Here is a 20796-nt window from a genome sequence, read left to right as displayed (position 1 = left end):
TCTGTTCTAGAATCCTTTTTACAAAAATTGTTTTGGCCATCCATGTTATCCTTAACACTCTTCTTCAGCAGCACATCTCAAATGAGTTGAATTTCTTTCTGTCATCTTTATTCACTGTCCAGCTCTCACATCCATACATTGTGATGGGAAATACAATGGTTTGGATGATTCTAATCTTTGGTATTCAGCTTGATATCTGTGCACTTTACGATCTTGTCCAGTTCTTTCATAACTGTCCTTCCCAATCCTAATCTTTTTTGGATTTCTTGACTGCAATCCCTGTTCTGAGCAATGATTGATCCAAGATATGGGAAATCTTTATTTCAATTTCCTCCTCATCTATATTGAATTATTTTATCTCCTCAGTAGTGAGGCAGACATGCTGATGAACATTAAGAAAACAAAAATAGCTCTGTTACTGTTCAACAGCATGCCTGCCTCGGCACTTTCTTCTTTGACTTCCTTTAGTAATTCTTTCAAGTCTTATGGTATTGTCTGCATATCTTGGATTGCTGATATTCCTTCCCCTGATCTTCACTCTTCCTTTCTCTGTCTCTATACCTGCTTTGCACGTTATATTTTCTGCATACTGGTTGAATAGATAGGGCAGCAGAATGCATCTGATTTGGGAACCATTCTTTTTCTTGGGATTCTGTTCTGAGGGTAGACTCCTGTCTGAGTACATCAGAACAACCAAGTGCAGTGGTACACCCATTTCTTTAAGATCACTCCACAGTTTTTCATGACCCATGCAGTCAATGGCTTTGCTGTAGTCTATTTTCTTCTGCAATTCCCTGGTATACTCCATTATCCATCAAATGTTTGAGATGTGATCCCTAATGTCTATTCTTTTTCTGAACCCAGCTTGCAGCTCTGGAATTTCTCATTCCATATATGTTAGGTCTCTTGCTAACATACTCACAGAACTGCTTGCCATCATTTTTTGAGAAATCTTGGAGAAGAGGTGAGGACTGTAGAGAAGCAAACACTGCCCCTCTCTTCAACACCCCCCCCCCCATTTATTAGGAATCCCATTTTCCTCTGCAATGTAAAATACAGCAAAGAAACAAAATATTAGCTACCACACTGAGGATGCAAGAAAGGACCTACATCAAGAAGACAATGAAGTAAGATATTTGAGGATGGTGTAAAAAGTCAGGCGAAGGTCCATCACATTGGATTCACACTGCCCTGTTCTTGGGTGAGCAGGGACCAGTATCAAGATCCACAGTCCATGGTCAAATTCCTGCTACAGAGAAGAGGAGAGAGGTAGCTGGGCAGCCATTTTGAGTGGAGGAAGCCCACAGTCCTGTTCCAGTAATTTTCTAAGACTTTTCAGTATGGACACTGATGGAACCACGGCAGTCACCTGCTACTCTTGTGGGATGTTTGTCTTCTTGCCTACAGAAGTGGAGAAATTCACATGCACCAAGTGCAAGTTGGTAGCCCTCTTGGAGGAGAAAGTGCAGCAGTTGGAGTCCAGAGTAGCTACACTTCAGCATATTAGGGAGCAGGAGGATTTCCTTGACACAACAGAACTAACAATCCTGGACGAGTACCACGCAGGTCACTTGACATATACAGGAGGCAGACAGCTGGAGGAATGTCACACAGAAAAGTAGGCCAAGAAGGGATTGTTCTGGGACCTTGCAGCTAGAGAATCGATTTGAAGCTCTTTCCCTCATCAAGGAGGATGGGGAAGAATGGCATGGACAGATTTCAGAGACAGAGCAGGGGAGCCTGAGAGTCCCACCTGAGGGAACAGTCGCTGCTAAGCCTTGGAGGAGGCGTGTGGTTGTAATGGGCAACTCTTTGCTGAGGGGTACAGAAGCAGTGATTTGTAGGCCTGACAAGATGTCTCGAGAGGTGTGTTGTCTCCCCGGGGCAAAGATCTGTGATGTGACAGAGAGGCTGACAAGACTGGTCAAGCCTACTGACCAATACCCCTTCCTTTTGGTCCATGTGGTAACCAATGATACTGCAAGTCACAGCCTTCAGAACATCAGAAGGGATTACGAGGCGCTTGGTAGGAAGCTGAAAGGAATGGGATCCACAGGTTGCCATCTCGTCTCTTCTGCCAGTTGAAGGGCACAGTCCAGGAAGGGAGAGGAAAATAGTGGATGTGAACAACTGGCTCCGCAGATGGTGCCGCTGAAAACGATTTGGATTCTTCAATCATGGGCTGCAGTTCCATGAGGAGGGACTTCTTGCAACGGATGGGTTGCATCTCACACCAATTGGAAGAAATGTTTTTGCCAACAGTCTCAAGAACTTGATCAGGAGGGTTTTAAACTGAGTTCCGAGGGGAAGGGAGACAATATTAAGGAAGGCGAAAGGGATGGAGAAAATAGTCAAACTGACATAGAGGAAACAAGAAAAAATTGCAAGGACACAACAGTGGGAGGCAAAAAAACTTGCACAAGCAGCAAGTAAATGGGACCCGTGGTCTGCGATGTCTCTACACTAATGCACAGAGCATGGGAAATAAGCAAGATGAACTTGAACTCCTAGTACAGCAAAGCAAATATGATATAATAGGCATCACTGAAACCTGGTGGGATGAGTATCATAAATGGAATGTGGAAATAGAGGGGTATAACCTTTTTAAGAGAAATAGGCCAAACAGGAAAGGAGGAGGAATAGCACTATATGTAAGAGATATTTACACCAGTGAAGAGATCCAGGACATCAATCATGGAAGCCAGGTGGAGAGCATCTGGATAAAAATTAAAGAGGAGGGAAACAACAAGGATGTTACGGTGGGAGTATATTACAGACTCCCAAGTCAAATGGAGGAATTGGATGATGCCTTTCTAGAAAGATGACTACACACTCAGAAAGGAGAGATGTAGTAGTGATGGGTGACTTCAACTACCCTGATATTTGCTGGAAGTCTAACTCAGCAAAATCCTCAAGGTCTAGCAAATTCCCCACTTGCCTGGAAGACAATTTCATTGTCCAAAAGGTGGAAGAGGCAACAAGAGGGTCAGCTATTTTAGATCTCATCCTAACCAACAAGGATGACTTGGTTAATGGGGTGCAAGTGGTGGGATCATTAGGTGGAAGTGACCATGTTCTCCTGGAGTTTGTTATACAGTGGAAAGGAAAAGGCAGACATAGTCAGACACGCATTCTAGACTTTAGGAGAGCGGATTTCAGTAAACTTTCAGAAGTATTGAGGGTGATCCCGTGGTCAGAAATACCAAAAGATAAGGGAGTTCAGGACGGATGGGACTTTATCAAAAGGGAGATACTGAAGGTAAAATTTCATACAGTTCGAGTGAGAAAGAAAAATGGGAGGTGTGTAAAGAAACCAGGATGGATGACTAAGGAACTTTCAACTGAGCTAAGTTTTAAATGGAACATGTATAAGTAATGGAAAAAGGGGGAAATCACGAAAAAGGAATTCAAAGAAATAGCAGGCATGTGTAGGGGTATAGTCAGAAAAGCTAAAGCGCAGAATGAACTCAGGCTTGCTAGAGAGGTTAAGAACAATAAAAAGGGCTTTTTTGGATATGTCTGTGAACATCTAGAAAGCAATGCTATAATCACAAAAAGTCAACACGGCTTTCAGAGAAATGAGTCATGCCAGACAAATCTGACCTCTTTTTTTGATAAAATTACCAGCTTGGTAGATGAAGGGAATGCTGTGGATATAAGTATATCTTGATTTCAGTAAGGCCTTTGACAAGGTTTCCCATGACATTCTTGCAAACAAGCTTGTAAAATTTGGGCTAGACAAAGTCACTGTTCCATGGATTTGTAACTGGTTGACTGGCCGAACCCAAAGGGTGCTCAACAATGGCACCTTTTCATCCTGGAGAGAAGTGACCAGTGGGGTCCCACAGGGCTCTGTCCTGGGGCCCGTATTATTCAACATCTTTATCAATGACCTGGATGACAGAATTGGGAGCATACTTATCAAATTTGCAGATGACACCAAATTAGGAGGAATAGCTAATACTCCAGAGGACAGGATCAAAATTCAAAATGACCTGGATAGACTTCAAAGCTGGGCCAAAGCTAACAAAATGAAATTCAACATGGAGAACTGTAAGGTACTGCACTTAGGGCAGAAAAATAAAATGCACAGATATAGGATGGGGGACATCTGGCTGAATGAGACTACATGTGAAAGGGGTCTTGGAGTCCAAGTAGACCACAAGTTGAACATGAGTGAACAGTACGATGTGGCAGCTAAAAAGGCCAATGAAATTTTAGGCTGCATCAATAAAAGTATAGTGTCTAGATCAAGAGAAGTAATAGTGCCACTTTATTCTGCTCTGGTGAGGCCCCACCTGGAATATTGTGTCCAGTTCTGGGCACCACAATTCAAAAAGGACATTGAGAAACTGGAGCGTGTCCAAAGGAGGGTGACTAAAATGGTGAAGGGTCTGGAAACCATGCCCTATGAGGAAAGACTTAGGGAGCTGGGTATGTTTAGCCTGGAGAAAAGAAGATTAAGAGGTGATATGATAGACCTGTTTAAATAATTGAAGGTATGTCACATTGAGGAGGGAACAAGCTTGTTTTCTGCTGCTCCAGAGAACAGGACCCAGAACAATGGATGCAAGCTACAGGAAAAGAGATCCCACCTCAACATTAGGAGGAACTTCCTGACAGTAAGGGCTGCTCGACAGCGGAACAAACTCCCTTGGAGTGTAGTGGAGTCTCCTTCCTTGGAGGTCTTTAAGCAGAGGCTGGATGCCCATCTGTCAGGTATGCTTTGATTGAGATTTCTTGCGTGGCAAGGGGTTGGACTGGATGGCCCTTGTGGTCTTTTCCAACTCTACGATTCTATGATTCTATGAAATGCTGCTCAGGACCTGCACCACAAACAAATGAGCAAGCCAGGGAAAATCTAAAAGCTGAGCCAGAGAACAGTCCCAAACTCAAAAACAAAGAGATTTCTACCAGAGATCAATGCAAACCAAATGAGAATCTGAAGTCAAATTCAAACAACAATTCAGGGTCTCATTAGTCTTGTTGTCAACAGCAAGCAAGCAGGAAGATTACAAAAAAGATAAACGCAGTCCAAGATCAGGAATGAGCAGTTCATCACAAAAAAAAAGGTCTCAGGGCACAAGAAATAGCAGACAGGATCTGAAACTTGAGAATTATTTTACAACATTAATTAGGATTAAATTGTTAAGTCTCTGAAACTCCCTCCAGAGCTTATCGGTAGGCATTTTGGCCTACAAAGGAGTGCTCTTTGTAGCCAACCACTTCCACTGATCCCCATCTACTGAAGCCTGCCATTGGTATCATCCCCATTTTTATCCACAGATTCAAGCATTCATGGTTGGAAAAATATTTAAAAACTGTATAAATTCCAAAAAGCAAACATTGATTTTGCCATTTTATATCAGGGACACCATTATACTATGCCATTGTGTATAGACATTGGATTTTATGAACTTAAGCATCTATGGATTTACGCATCGATGGGGAGTCCCTGAACCAAACCACAGCAGATACCAAGGGCCCACTATATTATTATTAGTAGTATTAGTATTAGTATTAGTATTATTTCCTGGTAGATTAGCTGTGATTGGCCCAAGATCACATATTAAGTTCCATGATGGAGCAGGGCTTTTAACATGAGTGTCCCTGGAGCAAGTTCACCACTTACAACTTTACACTCTGTCATTTCTCTCAGATCAATGCTCACTACAGAAACGATACTAAAGCTGAAGTACAACAACAGTAGAAAAAGAATCCAACAGTCAATGGGCTTAATTGGCATAACATATACTTTTTCCTAATACATAAATTATCCAACCAAAACTGAGAAACTGGAATATGGCAGTCCTCCATTCAGCTAACTTCACATATTTTATGGATTACAAAACCAAATAAGAAATCACTAACTATAATCTACTGTTCTAATAAAGCAGCTCCTAAGTTTTAGGCAGGACATAATAAGAGTTCAACTTACATTCATTGTTGAGAAAATGCCCTTGATATCCACCTCCAGCACACTGCTGAGTCCAGATTACTTCACTTCTGTTACTTGTTTGGTAGGGTCAAATAGTGAAAGTCAAAATGCAACATACTTTCAGCAAAGAAGGATTTCCTGTTACTTCTTCTCACAAACCACTTCTAATATTTTATTAGCAACTTTTTAGCAATTTTTATGGCAACTTCTTTTGCAGCTCCTGGCAATATACATTTGCATTATAGCAAACACTGAAACAGCCACAATGTTTGTTAGGTCATGAAGCATGCTACCTTAATTGTACCAACACCATCCAAACACTGAGAATGAGATGTCAGGATAGTTGTAAATGCAGTACTCTGCAGAATCAAATACTCCTGCTGCTGCTAAATTAGCCTCTTCATGATTCATTTGGCATTCCAAGCTCAGAGCCAAACAACAAACAAGACTAAGGTCCCTTTTACACAGCACATACATAGCACTATGATTCCATTTTAACTGCCATGCAACATCCTATGGGACTCTGAGGCTTGTAATGTGATGTGGCACTAGAGTTTTCTGTTTTTGTTTTTTTGACCAAGAATGCTATATACCTCTCTCTAAGCTCCAAAACCCAGCATCCCAGAGGATGTTGCCAAGGTAGTTAAAATGTCATAGCACTATAATTGTGTAATGTCCAATGGCACTAAATATGTCACTAGGAATCACATAGGGCTTTCCCCCTTTAACATCAGGTAAAAGTGCAAATACCTTCCTTCAGGGTCTGCAGGTGTGTGGTGGGAAGGTTTAAACCTTTTCTCTCCTGTGGTGCCCTTATAGAAATTGCCATCCCCACTCCATGTTGCTATTAGATGCAGGTGGGACTCTCTGTGGGTACCACTAGGTACTTTTTCATGAGGCTGCTAATAACAGTACATGTTGTGATCCCAGTGAAGGGGGAGGGAGAGAGAGAGAGACTGAACATTCTCTTTGGCAATTTTTCCAGCACATTCTCCTGTTTGCAAGAGCCTGAGAAAAATCTGGAGAAAGTAGCTATCAAGTTTATTTTATTTGTTTCTTCAACTCTTCCTCCTGATTTTCTGCTTCTGATTTTCAGAACTTAGAGAGCTGTTGGTCTTCGAAAAACAAAACAAAGAAAAGCAGGGGAAGTTAAAGAAGCTGAAGGAGGAAAAGCCTCCAACTGCTTTCTAAAAATGCAAATCCACATGTTGTGTGCCTTCAAGTAGTTTCTGACTTATGGCAGCCCTAGGGTAAACCTAACATTGGAGGTTCTTTGCAGAATTTGCCTATTTACAATCAGAATTTAGGCATCCAAAGAAAAGAATATGACAAAATCTTGCACAAGTCCAACATTAACACATGTGGTAATCACAAATTGCCAAAACACTACATATATAAATGTAGCCTTTCTATGCATGTACACTTGGTATGCTGCAGGGCCCAACTTCAGTACACCTACAGATGTGTGAGAGAATTTGTTCTCTTTGACATGTGTACTGACAGTATGCAGGCATGCATTCCTTTAGCAGGGAAAAATAAGTTTAGTAATCTTGGCGTTTGCAAGTAGCATATTAGAATAAATTTCAAATGGAGTTTGTCTACAACTTTACTGAAAAATCACCACACATTAGACTCCAATAATAAGTCACATTTTTATAGTAAAATGACTTGCAGTCTTTCTCCCCAATGAAAATTGTCTTGCTACACTCTTGTCCTAAGGTATTAGTTATTTGTTGGTCTGTGTTAGTTATTTGTTGAGTATTTATACACAGCAAAAATGCAAAGTATATTTAACTATTACAGCCTAATATATAATCAAACCACTTGGCTCATCTCTGAAGGAGATGGTCCAAACTGTGCAGACAGTAGGCTTTTTCTCAGCAGATACATCAACTGTATGTCTCTGTTGATTTTCACTGTAGATTCATATTCCAGCAGCTGGTACTGGGTATATTGCCATGAATCTAATATCCATATATGAATATCCTCTTCTTGGACATCTGTCTGCCTCTCCTTTTCTGGATAAGTGACCAAAACTGGCCCAGTGCCTGGACTTACCTAATGCCAACACTCTTAGAGAGTGAAATTATTAACTTGCTATAATACATGCGTTTCAAGCTACTAATTAGCAAAATTAATAGGAAAAACCTTCAGTTATTTATCTCAGATATCAATGCATGTCAATTGACTTAGGGATTCTGGGGGTGCAATACCCTGCAATATTTCACCCATTAAAACCAGAAAATGTGTGGTCAAGCAATGTCAGAGTGTGGTCAGACGGCAAAAGTTATTAATAAAGAAGAACACAGAGGTTAGGAGATGCTGTAGTGGCTTGCATTTTCTTGAGCCTACTGGGAAGGGAAGACTCTGTTCTCCCCCCTCCCCCTTTTGAATTAATTGAGTGCAAACTACCAGTAGTTTTTCCTACTCTAAATTCAGTTTGGATCAAATGAAGTAACCTGAGGACAAAGGGGGAATATGTGAGGAAGAGAGACAAACACTGGGATGTTTTAAAAGTAGATGAAAAATGGAAGATCAGAAGTTTTATCAGGACTGTCCTGGCCAAATCAAGATGGCATGGGTTTACGGCCACCAAAGTAAACATTCAAAATTTTAAATGTGAATGAATGACAGAGGTAGGGAGGCAACCAGACTAAAGAAAAATGCATAGCTACTGAGAAGTCAGAGGAAACCCTTTGTAGGAGATACAATTAAAAAAAACAAGAACCTGTCTTGAGTGGGCAACTCTGGGAGGCTGAGAAACTGTATTAGCCCTCCAGGAAACCTTGGATGACTGTAGCCCCCCCTCCAAAAAGAAACACATTTTCTGCCCCCAAAATGCACTCAAAAATTCTCTGGGGTAGGAGATTTTCACAAGTTTTTAGGCTTAAGAAAGCCCCTTTTTAACAAGAGTGAATGGAAGTAATGTCTTGTTCACTTTCTGGGCCTAAAATGGTGGTGGTGGTGGGGGGGGGGCATAAATGTTGCAAAATACTTTCCACAACCTCTATAGGGCATTTTGAGGCAAGCTGGAGCAAAATTTTAAAAAAATGTATACTGTATATATATATTTTTTACCCCTGGAGCATGCATGCAGCCCATGGGCCACATTTTCTCCATCCTTGACCAATCAGATAAAGAGAGGTAGCATGGTTTGAAAAGCTTACACAAGGTCCAAGAAACAACAGATCTACTAAGAAGTGGGTCAGGCACAATTTTACTGGACTGTCAGCTTTGAAAGATGTTAACTGAGAAAACTCAGAAAGTTAGGGGAGACAGACCCAGAATAGCAGTAGGAAGAAAAAAGTATTATACATAAGGTTGCCAAATAGCTGGAAACAACTGAAAAATAAAGAACAGCCTCACCACTGTGCCACCAATGGAAGTCTGATATACAGAAATCATCAGGTAAAGTTTTCCATAGCAAGAAATTCACTATATTTATTTATTTGAATACTTATATCTTCTTGTTGGTGGTGTCATTTCTGACTTACAATGACCCTGTTTCCATTTTCAAGGGGTGGGTGCAAGGTAAAAGCAAGCAGTTTGGAGGCACTTCATGGGAGAGCATGAAGAATGCATGCCTGGCAGGCTTGGCTTGGCACCACCTCCACTGCTAACCTGGAACCATGTCTTGGTCTGATTGCACGACACCTCCTGTATGCCCATGACCCCTGCCCAACAATATTACTGCATTTTTCAGTCTGTGGTTGACTAAATCCAATATTTAAGACATCATATTTGACTAAATTATAAATTCCAATGAATGTCAACAACATCGTACCCCTCCTTCCCCCCCGCAACAGCCTCTTTAACAATGGTTGGACTATAATGTTTACATACCACATCTGGATCCCTCCATATTCGCAGATTTTTTTTATCCCCAGATTCAAACATCCACAGTTTGAAAATATATAAATTCCAAAAATTAAATCTTGATTTTGTCATTTTGCATGAAGGACATCATCATACTACACCACTGTATTTAATGGGACTTCAGCGTCCTTGGATTTTGGTATCCACAAGGGATCAAGTAACAAAACCCCAAGATACCAAGGGCCCACCATACTTGTTTTCATCTCCAAGCTATCTCAGCACACATATGCAAATATCCCAAAATCTAAGAAATTCCAAAATATAAAACAGTTCTGGTCCCAGGCATTTTGGTTAAGGGATACTCATTTAAAACAGTTTTAAAAGTAAACAAAATGAAGTACAACAAATGAATCACTTTAAAACAAGACTGTCTGAAACCAGTTAAAATATACTTTAAAAAAAATAATGTAAGACCACAGTATACAATATGCACAGATTTGACAACCAGGCCCAGAAGCTTTCGTTTTTAAAAAAATATTTTTTACTTGGTGCCTGAATAACACCACTTGATTGGTATCAATCAAGCTTCAGAGAAGTGGGTATTCCTAAACTGAGGTGCCACAGGAGAGAAGGACTTCTTTCTCAACTTTCTTAATATCTGTACCTCAAAAGAACAACTGAAAGAAAGAAGATAGCAGCATGAACATTTGTAGACTTAAGTCTGCTTCCTCAGAAGCATCACGCATCTCAGGAAGTAGACTGAAGTCTATGAAAGTTCATGCTGCCAACTTCTTTCAGGTAGTCTCAAAGGTGCTACAAGATCTCTCCACATACTGATTCTATAGACCTACATGGCTATCAATTCAATTCAATTCAATCAGTTTATTCAGTCATTTATCAATATAAAATAATAAAAACCAATAAAATAATAATTGTACAGCACAATTACTAACTATTATTAAAATTCAATTCAATGAGCGTACAGCAGAGTCAAACTCTATCTATTATCGTCGACCAATTGCAAACATAACTTACATATGACATATGACATAACAGAATTTAGCTACCTTAATTACATCATATGGATTCTAATTATCTAGCAAATATCATAAATAAAAGGTATCAGAGTGCCATATAACACAATTTCCCACCATTTGTAAAGTAAATACACAGGAAAGGTTAGTGTGCTACTAAAATTGCTTTAAGATGGTTGAATGTGGCCCATCAGTTGCCTAAGTGCTGGCATAAACAACAGGAATTAATCTCTGGACCACAGTTAAAATTCTTATTTGACTTTCTGCAGTGAATTTCACAGAAAATCAAGTTAATGGACTATTTGTACAGTATGTAAAGTAAATAGTAAGTAAACTGTACTAGTTTCAGGGTACAGTTCAAAAGCTAATAACAGCCAGAACACTGGGAAATGGTTGAAGGCATCAAATAAAAGAGAATGCAAGGAGAAAGTAGGCCTGAGGCTATATAACAGTGAAAGACTTGTTTTCTGAAGACAAATCTTTCCACGATAAATGGCAACCTAGCTCAACATGCACACATTGAAGGGGGTTGAATTTAGATCCCGGTGCTAATGGTATGGCTCTATCATGGCACCATTTAGTCCCACAAGTTATCACAGCTCCCCCACCCTTAAGAAATAAATACATCAGAATAAATCAGAATTTAATACAGCTGACAAACACCCTCATTCTCTACTGCACAGATAATCTCTGGGCTCTCCTGTCTCCCAACTCGCTTTCTAAGTACTTTCCGGCAAAGTTAGCTGAAAATATTTATTTTCAATACTTTCCTCTTTTATTATAGTATGCAAAGAGATCTTGTAGCACATTTGAGACTAACTGAAAGAAGAAAGCTGGTAGCTTGAGCTTTCATAGACTTGACCCTACTTCTTCATGCTTCTGAAACCAACAACATCTGGAATTGTACAGTTACCTGCCCTCGATGTTTGTTTGTTTATTTATTTATTTACTTATTTATCCCAGCTTTCGCCAAGCACAGAATTCAAGCCAATTTACAAGTTAAAACAAGAGTATAGCCCAAAACAAAAGCAAATAAACAGAAAGTATTTAAAAAAAATTAAAACAAAAATTCTGTTTAAAAATGCAAGTCAAAAACAGTTTAGGAAACACATGATAAAAAATAATAAAAAGATACAGTTATAACACACCTGATTGAAAGCTCTGTCTACCCCGAGTTAACCAAAGGCCTGCCTATCTGCCAGCTGGTGGGAAAATAGCAAGGAGGGAGTCAACTGAATCTCCAATGAAACAAAGTTTCACAAGTTAGGAGCAGCAGCTGAGAAGGCTCTCTTTTCTGAGTCCTAAACAAATGGGCCTGTGAGATATTCGGTCTTGTCAGCTTCATTTGAAGTGATTCAATGGAGATTCCATGTCATTTTGCATTGGTTCATATGCTGCAATATATGAGCCAGCTTTTCTGAATACACAACAAAAAAATACATATGTCACATACTTCACTTTAATCCAAGTGGTAGATGCCTACATTTGGAGCACAGTGTAAAATGGTAACTAATAATTAGTGATCAGTAAAATCCATTTCAGGACATATTTGTTGTTGTGTGCCTCCAAGTCTCTTTTCACTTATGGCAATCCTAAGGCAAAGGATTTTCTTGGCAACTGCCATCCTCTGAGGCTGAGAGTGTGTGACTTGCCCAAAGTCACCTAGTAGGTTATTATGCTGGAGCAGGGAACTGAACCCTGATCTCCAGAGTCATAATGCAGTGCTCAGACCACTACACCACATCACACTGACTCTATTCAGTCCCTAAAAGGACAGATACTGTTCAAATTTCCAGTCAGCTTGAAATAGGAACATTGTTTGGGGTTATCTTTTGTGTTACTACCTTTGTTAAACTTGCTTGAATGCCCTCCATTGTGATACGGTTGGGGGCAGAGGGATTTATTTATTTACAATATTTCTACCCCATCTCATATCATTCGTTCTAAAAACATATTAAACAATTTAATAATGTAAAAATGTGAAGTTAAAACCATGTACGTAAACATTGATTGAAGTCACTGGGGGCCTTAAAGGGTTTTATAAAAATAGAGCAGCTGGAGAAGATTCTTAAACTCATAATGAACTGTTTTTAATTATTTTATCCTTTACCAAGTATATGCTTTCAAATGCTTTGCTATTGTTAATAGTTTCATTCTATTTTAATGTTGACATTTTGTATATTTTAACTGTATTTTAATTGTTTTAATTTGTAAGGAGCTTATCACGTGGACTTTAAAACCATCTCAACTCTCCTGGGATGCAGCTGGGATGCAGGGCGGAGAAAGGGATTACTGTTTGCTAAACTGCCCCCGAATCACCACCCGCCATCATCCCGGGTCCAAGCTGGGTCTCAGCCGCACCTTTTGAAAGTCAGAAGCTTTCCAGATTCTAAAAGGTACTGGCAGAGTGCAGCTGGGACCCAGGCTGATGGCGGGTGGTGACTACGTGGAGATTTAGCATATAATAATCCTTGCCTCCATCCTGCATCTTGGCTGCAGCCTGCAAGGCTTTGGACAGTTTTAAAGTCCACGTGATAAACTCCTAAGCTTCTTTGAATCCCAAATTTTAGCTGAAAGACAGAGGATACATAAGAAGCTGTAAACATATACCCTGTTTCCCAATGCTTACCTCTATTATACCTTTCTTGGGGCTCAAACAGGTCAATTTTTGTTCATCTCCTCCTCCATTTTGTTTTGGTTTTCTTGTTGCTGTAGTTTTCCCAACTTCCTTTCTCAAATTTCTATGGCTCTGTGCATACTAGCAGTTTGGGCCGGCCTGGGGGCGGAGTCAGGGTGTAGCATCTATATGATGCATGCCCTGCCCCCACCTCAGGGCACCGTGATGCCATGTGCCACACCACATGGCATTATGACACTCCTCTGGTACTGCCTACGCAGGAGTGTCTTCAAGCCGTGGTGCCATGGCTATTTTCTTACACAAGGTTTTGCTTCCAGAAAAGTGAGTACAGTACAGATGAGTGAGTTGTAACACTAGTCATCTAGTCAACTTTCTTTCTACAAATGCCTCTGAAATTCTCTGTTCTACCCTAGAAGTCAAAGGAACCTTCCCACTATGTTTAGCCAATAATGCTTTCTTCTCAGGAAGTAGTTTCTATAGTTTTCATCAGTGCCAGGCATTTGAAACAAATCAGAGGTGATGACCTATGGCTTTTCAGATGGTGGGTAGGATCTCCCATAGTCTTTTACCACTGGTCATGCTACATGTACCTGATGAGAGTTGTAGACCAGTATACCTGGAGGACCAAAGATGCCATATCCCTGATATAAGTACTGTGAAGGTATAGCAGAGCCCATTGGCTATGTTGCTGGTACTTGTACTCTAGTATACCTGGAGGAGTCAAGGCTGAGGAAAGCTGACATCTTATTTTTAATCCAGATGCCACAAGAGCAGTGGTCAAATCTACATGTTTGCATAAAACTTAATCAGTATTATTTCTAAGTAGGTGTTGCATGTTGAGGTGTCATACTCTTCCCAATTAAAGTGGAGCATGCTCTTTGTTGTCAGCCCAGCTATTCTGGTATAGTGTGAGTCACTCATACATCAGTTTCCCCACTTTGTGTGTCTCTTCTTTTCTAGGCATTCCTCTGTGAATTCTAGTGTGAATATCCCAGAGAATAATTCATACCTACTCCTGAAACTGCATCCTATGAATGATCCATGATAGCACATAACCCATGAGTAGGGGTAGATTGTCAGCTTCTATTTCTGACAGGTGCTTCCAACAGCAGCTTGACATACAGAGGTTCAACTGTAGCTTTCCCTACCACCCAGGTCTATGGAGCAAAATTTTTGCAGCTGAATTTCTGTCTTAAAGGGACAGCTCATTGCATCTTTTTGGTATTTTGCAATTGATCTTCCCTTCCTGTAATTAAACAGTGCCTGATATAGCTTGTTTTCCAGGTGCTTTTAAAGATCTGCCTTTAGTTTCCATTTTGTGTATTCTTCTGATCCATTCTTTGTTAAACTTTGTGTTATGTTATTTATATACACTATTATATAATTATGTTAATAGTGCAAATCTTTCATTCTTTGTAAAGCCCCAGTTGGTAACATGAACACAGTTGGATGAAGCATAATATACTTTTTTTAAGACTGATGTTAAAATCCCCTATAGATTTCCCTTCAGATTCCCAGGGGGAAACTGCATAAGATAAGCAGTATTCTGCTAGAACCTACTTTCAATTTTTTTTTACTTGCAAGAAAGTGCAGGTCAGGACTGCTACCTGTGAGTAGGGGAATTAAAACCTTTCCTGGCTTAGAAGTTTAGGCCCTCAGTTTAACATATGACCTATGAAGAGTTTTTTTGTTTTGTTTTTTAAGAGGCAAACTCAACTGACACTTACATTTACATCTCTCCTGTCTATGTACATTTGTTCTCCATCTGAATCAGATCCTGTACAGCTTACTTGGAAGTTAAAAAAAGCAAATGAGGCTCAGCTGCGCACTGTATATATAATGTGTGTACTTAGCACCCAAAAAAGCAAGGACTGGGGTTTTCTCCTAACAAAAAATCCAGATGTTCTTAGTGTAATCCTGTATATACCCACCCAGAAGTAAGTCTCATTGAGTTTCATGTAGTTTGCTCCCAGGTAAGGGAATATAAAATTCCAGACTTTAGGCTGCATCTGTACTGCAGAAATAATGCAGTTTGACACCAGATTAACTGCCATGACTCCATGCTATGGAATTTTGGGATTTATAGTTTTGTGAGATATTTAGCCTTTTCTGTCAGAGAGCTCTGGTGCTACAACAAACTACAAATCCCAGGATTCCATGGCAGTTAAAGTGGCATCAAACTGCATTGATTCTGCAGTGCAGACACAGCCTTAATGACCTATCATTTTTCTACATGTGTTATCAATTTTTTTAACCACTCCTCTTCAGAGTCTTCACCACTTTGTTTCAAAGAAATAAATAAAATAAGCTTCTCCTGGTATAGCAGGGGAAGGCAATGTGTTCTCCTCCAGATGTTGTTAAATTGCAACTATCATCTCTCTCCCATGGCTGTGCTTGCTGGGCATCATAGTCCAATATCTGGAAGGGCCACACGTCCTACTCATCCAAGTTTTATTTGCATAATTTATATATGTCGGGGTCCTTGAGGAAGCAAACATGACTAAGAAAATCTAAAGTTGTCATACATATCATCTAAAGCAGTAATAAAGCTGCCCTATCTACAGCTATAGAAAGTAACAGTGAAAAGGTGCCTATTTTTACTTCATTTTTTACTTTTTCCAGTAACCTTTCAGGGATACACACACCTCTTCTCCTTCTTCTTGTTATCTCAGAAAGTCTGATATGGTTCCAGGGCACCTTGTGTATTTGTGATATACAGCAAAAGACAAGCTTGCATTGTTTTGTTACTCCCCTAATGATTTTCCATGCCCTGGGGAGGAGAGTGTTGCTCTGCTTAGCTTTAGCTTTCTTCCAGGAAATGCTAGCTTACCTGTACAGGTGAAGGCAACAAGAACACCCAGAGAGTTTCCTCTTCCTGAAGATGCTCAAAGAATAAATATCAATGCAAGTCAAACTGATGGGGATGAAAAGGAAGATATGGTGGGGTTTACTTGAATTTCCTTTGGTGTGTCTAAAAACATATTGATACCTGTGATATATGATGTAAGTTTGGTTCTGTGATTTTATGCTGTTCCTTGACACATTTGCAACTCAGTTCTAATGTTATTTTATATATTTACATGTTTAAACCCTGCCCTGTGTCCACAGATCACACAATAGAACAACATTAAACTATTCAACAACATTAAAAAAAATACAGAAATCTGTAGCCCAGTCAGCATAAAGCCAGGATCAGGCTCCAAACTTTGTGATGTAGGGTGACTTTAGAGGATTAGTGTGTCTGCGCATGGTGGACTTTTTTTTTCTGAAGTTGCTTTTGGGTTTTTTTGTAGGGATGTGAGTGCTGCTCTTGTTGCAAATTTTAAAGTGATATCAGGTTCTTTACAAAAATCATGAACAACAAAGGCTTAAGAAACCTTGAGAATCCATGCCCTTTATATTTGCTTTTAAACTTTATAATATAAGGGGTTTTTTCATTCTACTTCAATTCTGGTCATGTTTATTTGGAAGTATGGGATAGTTTAAACTTTTTTGTTTATAATCATTACACCTTTTAGTTCTTCTTTCTTTCAGTCTGTGCTATGAACTGCCTTGAATCCTATGTTGTGAGAAAGACAGGATAAAAGAAAGAAGGAGTGACAGAAAGAAAGAAGGGGAGAGTAATGTCTTATACCAAGCAAGATAAGACTGCAGTTAATCAAGTAGTCAATATAGTAGGTCCTGTGTATTTGTTGTTAATTGCCCTTAAGTCAACTGGTGTGATATTTAAACTATACATATGATGTAAAAACAACTGCAGCTTGCAATTTACAGCATTTCTCAGTCTTCATATTTTTATTTAAGTTAAGCATGTATCTAGGGCTCAGTTTGCATGTGATATAGTAGATGTTATAGTGGGCCTCCTGCTGTGTCCTATAGAGAATATTTTAAGAGAGTAACAAAAAAATGTGAAAGTTTGATTGTTACAGCATTGAGTAAGAAAAACTGCATTTTAATGAACAAATAGTTCTATAAACAGGTATGTTCTGCTATACCTGGTGATCATGGTTGTAGATTAGGAGTGAGGAAAGTGTGGACCTCCAAATGATGTTGGACTATGGTTCCCATGATTCCTGGCCTTGTTGGCATACCTGCAACCACGTCTGTAAGGCAATGCATGTCTTTGCTCCTGGACTAATGGGAAGATACCTGTAACAGATAATTTATGAAAGCTGTTTGTAAAGTAACTGAGGAGGACTTGATATGGAGGCTCACCAGCAAAGTTTGACTGGTTGTGCTTCTCATTCTCCATAATTTCATAGTCATGTGTGATTATAAAAATAAAGATAAATAATTACAACATGAGACTAGATAATTTTGCTGATGATTTTTCCAGAGCCTGGACTATCCTTTTCTTTTCTTTTCTTTCTTTCTTTCTTTCTTTCTTTTTTTTTTTTGGGGGGGGCTACCAATTCCAGAATACCTCAACCAGCAATGCCATTCTGAAAACTGTTGTCCAAAATCCCCAACTTTTCCAAGCACTACTTTTTAGACTTTTTGTTTTTTTTACCATGGACCACAACAAACAGGGAGTGAGGGTTGGCAATGTTTCTGTCTGAATTTCATTTTTTGGAAAATTGTAGTGTGTTACTTAAGTTAATATTCTTTTCTTTCATTCTGTGTAGACTTAGGAACAGTTTGTAGGCTACCAGAGCTATTTTAACTTTGAATATAATTCAGTGGGGCCACCTTTGGAAACATAGGCACGTTCCAGACACGCCAATAGTACGTGCTCGGCATGTACTAGGGTTACGAAAAGGCGTCCTTTCCGGACGCCCTAACCCTAGTACGTGCCGAGCACGTACAAAATGGCAGCGCCTTAGACACATGGGCGCCGCCATTTTGACATGCTGGATGCTTAGCATCCGCATGTCCCCCTGCGCTTGCGACGTCACAAGTGTGCCATTTGCGCACTCGTGCATTGCAACCGCGACGCAAAAAAAAGCCGCTTTTTGTGGCTTCTTTTTCCACTGCTGGGAACCCTCCCCATTTGGAGGCTGAGGCTTCCCAGTGGCGGAAACAGAGGCGGTCTGTAAACTGCCACAGTTTAATAATAGTTCTCATCTAGACATTTCAGTCTTGTTTTATTCAGTTAGAGAGAAATGGGGACATAACCTATACTTTATACTTGTAATTCTTTGAAATGTATTTGATTACTGCAATGCATGCATATTATGTATAATCTTTAGTACAGTCACATCATATCATACTCATTACAGATTTTGGAAACAACTACCGCCAGTTCAATTTAACTAGCAATTTTCAATTGAGGCCCCATTCAGGCTGACCTTTTTGCCCTGGAAGGAACCAGGAAAATTCGGTTTCCGACCCCCCCCCCCCCAAATCCCTCCGGAACCAAGTGCTGATTACCAATCAGGGTATTTTAACCCTGAATGCCCTCTCGGAGAAATTGGGTTAAAATGAAGGTGCCTTGCTGTCAATCAAATTTAGTTCCGCATTCGTCATAGGTGATTTTTCCTGCACTCATTGGCCAGTCAGAAATGTGCTTTTCCCCTTCTTTTTTTAAAAAACCAGGTGCCAGTATGTGCATATTTTGTCAAATTTCCCTCCTTGCTTCCCCAGAATTCCTCATACACATGTAATAATAATAATAATAATAATAATAATAATAATAATAATAATAAATTCCTCACCTCGGAATGTCAGAAAAGGATGTCATGCATTCTTTGCTTTCCCTAGGCTACCCATGAATTCCTTAGAGACAGCAGCAAAAGCATTCTGTATCGATTTGCCAAACTGGAAAGAGAAACGTAACATTTGCATTGTAGCATTCGCAAAGGAAAAAAAGCCTCCTGCAAAGTGCTCTTTGCAGCATTTCTTTTGCTGGAAGCAAGGGAATGAAAGTGAAAGTGAACAGGCAGGCAGGCACATTCTATCTATATATCTATCTACCTATTGCAAAAAACATGTGCATAGTTTGTCAAATATAATAAAAAATAAAAAATAAAAGAGAGAAAGCTGCCTGGTGCGAGAGGGAGGCTTGCTCCGTCCTGTGCCCTCCCTCTGACCTGCCCTGAATTGACCATTCATCCTGCTCCTTCCTTCTCCTCCTCCTGATCCATTACAGATTGCCCTCCATGGCCCCCTTCTTCCCCCCGGCTCCTTCATCCTCCTCCTCCTCCGTCACTTTCTCCAGTTCCCCCCTCTGCCCTCACTCTGACTGCCCTTTGCATCCCCGTCAGTCACCCTGATTCCCCCTTTTTGCATCCTGTCACCCTGAATCCCCTTTTTTGCATCCTTCCTCCAGCTCCTTCCTCCTCCTTCGTCCCGATGAAGGGGAGGGAATGCTCTGCCCACTGTCCTCCCTCTGACCTAAATCCCTCCCCTGAACTTGCCCTGATCATGATCGGGGGCATGTTCATATTTGCCAAACCCAATTTTTTTCAAAAGAGATGGCTTTTTCCCTGATCATTTGCCCCGAAATGGTTGTGCATGCCTCGAATTTGATTGTGAGAGATTCGGGCCAATATGAACTTCACATGCAAGATTCAATTCCTAATCCGGGGTAAAAGGTGGTCTGAATGTCCCCTGAGTTACTCCCTTTCTCCAATGAGACGAGCTGATTTGTTGGCTAATGGCAACTCACTAATGTTGTTAAGAAATAACTAGATTTAATTTGTTTGTGTGCAAACAAATTTCTCTATTCTCCCATGAGGCTTTTAAAGTAAGGTGAACAGGCCACACTATTAGTATGCGGCAATAAATAAAAGTTGTGCCTGAGTAAGCACTGCATAGGGGGCATTCAGGACAGGACTTTTGGAGAGTAGTGTGGTTGTTGAGCAGTGGTCGAGGGAGTGAAGATGGCAGGGACTGAACTTTAGATCTCCGGCCCTTGTATGCAACACGCAACACATAAATGCTAGTATTTATCTTCACAAGCCTTGCTTCTTGATTTTCATTGATTGGGAAGATAGAAAATGTGGTTGCTGAGTACTTCAGAAAAATGTTTTGCCTATGTTCAGAAACACTCAATATACTTTTGAATGAAAAATTCTCCATCCTTGATTCACTGGCTAATGTTTGTATTTAGCTGCTTATGGAAAAAATGGATTTTTCCAATCCAGAAAAAAAACCCCAGCTATTTTATGAGATGTTTTTAATAGTTTATAGTCTGTAAACCATTTTGATCTAGGGAAAAACGGTATACAAATAAAATTTATTATTATTATTATTATTATTATTATTATTATTATTATTTGAAGGGTTTGAAGGGTACATAAAGAACATATACAGTCGGCCCTTCTTATACACGGATTTTTTATACACGGATTTAAGCATACACGGTTTGAAAATGTTCCAAAAAAGTATAAATTTACCTTGATGTTCCATTTTTTTATTAGGGACACCAT

This window comes from Sceloporus undulatus, chromosome 1, assembly GCF_019175285.1.
Source record: "Sceloporus undulatus isolate JIND9_A2432 ecotype Alabama chromosome 1, SceUnd_v1.1, whole genome shotgun sequence".
NCBI lineage: Eukaryota > Metazoa > Chordata > Lepidosauria > Squamata > Phrynosomatidae > Sceloporus > Sceloporus undulatus.
Note: the sequence above shows the minus strand (reverse complement) of the source record.